Source organism: Theropithecus gelada, chromosome 19 (genome assembly GCF_003255815.1).
Source record: "Theropithecus gelada isolate Dixy chromosome 19, Tgel_1.0, whole genome shotgun sequence".
Taxonomy (NCBI): Eukaryota; Metazoa; Chordata; class Mammalia; order Primates; family Cercopithecidae; genus Theropithecus; species Theropithecus gelada.
In genome coordinates this window covers 43514897-43516850 of record NC_037687.1, presented here as the reverse complement: position 1 = coordinate 43516850, position 1954 = coordinate 43514897, and positions in this window count along the sequence as shown.

The following is a 1954-nucleotide window of genomic DNA, read 5'->3' as shown; positions in this document are numbered from 1 at the left end:
GGTATAGAAATTCAAGAACTGGTCAGTCCTCCTTGGGGTTTACTTGCCAGGAGAAGCACTGAGTTCACAGAGGCTGATCTAGGGGGAGGAAAACAAAGCCATGAGATCAGATGGACCTCAGAAATCCCCAATGACTTGAGTTACTATGACCTTTCCCCTCTCTTCTGATCTCTCCACCACAGCCCCCCAACGCACACGCGTGCACACACACATAGGCAGAGAGAAATTTGAGGGAGCCTGGACGAGTCTAATCCGTTGCTAATTCCAAGGCTGATAAGGGGCCATATCATCTAAACCACAATCTTCCTCCTTCAAAGTTTCATAGATCTGTTTAGATTCACCAGACACAAAGAGAGAAATTCATAAAGACCAAGCCTGGCAGCCATTACCACCACAAAATTGCTGCACTGGCAGCCCTGCTTGCAGCCAGAACAACTTTCAAAATCCTCTGGGCTCATCACTCTCTCTTTCCAGTCAGAATCAGAATCATCCACATTGTCTTCTGGAATGAATTCATTTGTCATTCTCTTTCTTACAACCTAGGCTGAACAGGCATGGACTCATGCTCTTGGTCATTTGACAATAACAAATGTCTATTTATCAAGAATTCCCGTATATTGGGTGTTATATGTGTGTGTGCATGTGTGTATATATACATACATATATAAATAAATATATATATATATATATCTTTTTTTTTTTTCTTTTTTTTGAGACGGAGTCTCTCTCTTATTGCCCAGGCTGGAGTGCAGTGGCACAATCTTGGCTCACTGCAACCTCCAATTCCTGGGTTCAAGCGATTCTTCTGCCTCAGCCACCCAAGTAGCTAGGACTACAGGCGCACGCCACCACACCCAGCTAATTTTTGTATTTTTAGTAGAGACGGAGTTTCACTATATTCACCAGGCTGGTCTCGAACTCGTGATCTGCCCCCCTTGGCCTTCCAAAGTGCTGGGATTACAGATGTGAGCCACTGCACCTGGCCTGTTTTAAATATATTAACTCTATACTCAGGATGGCTCTTTAGCACAATAATTATTCTATCCATGCAATGGATCAGAAATTCACATGAAGAGAAATAAAACCACTTGGGCTGGGTATGGTGGCTCACGTCTATAATCCCAGCACTTTGGGAGGCCGAGGCAGGTGAATCACCTGAGGTCAGGAGTTCGAGACCAGCCTGACCAACGTGGTAAAACCCTGTCTCTACTAAAAATACAAAAATTAGCTGGGTATGGTGGCAGACACCTGTAATCCCAGGTGAGGCAGGAAAATTGCTTGGACTTGGTGGGGGCGGAGGTTGCAGTGAGCCGAGATTGCGCCATTGCACTCCAGCCTGGGAGACAGAGCGAGACTCCGTCTTGAGAAAAAAAAAAAAGGAAATAAAATCACTTGTAGAAATGCAGTTTATGAGTAGCAAAGCTGCATTTGGAATCATTTATCTAACCACAGAGTCAGCTTTCCTTCAACTCTAGCTCTTTTCTCTGAAACCCAGAATTTCTATTCCAGTGAGAGAAAACTGGCATGCATGATTCACTAAAAATAAAATAAAATAAAATAAAATGAAATAAAAATAACACATCAACTCGCCAACAGGTATCTGGTACTGATGCCCATATTAGTAAGCATGAGAGCAAATGAACATTCTAACCAGTATACTGCAGACTATATAGATTTTAAAGTATGTACGAGCAGCATTTAAACCATACACACTCTTTGATTCAGAAATTCTACTTTGGGGATTAAAAAAATAACTGTACATATGATCAAAGGTATGTGTAAGAGTATGTGGATATTGTTCATAATAGAAAAAAGCTGGAAAGAACCTAAATGTCCTTCAATAGAAAACAGGTTAGGCCGGGCGCGGTGGCTCAAGCCTGTAATCCCAGCACTTTGGGAGGCCGAGGCGGGCGGATCACGAGGTCAGGAGATCGAGACCATCCTGGCCGACACG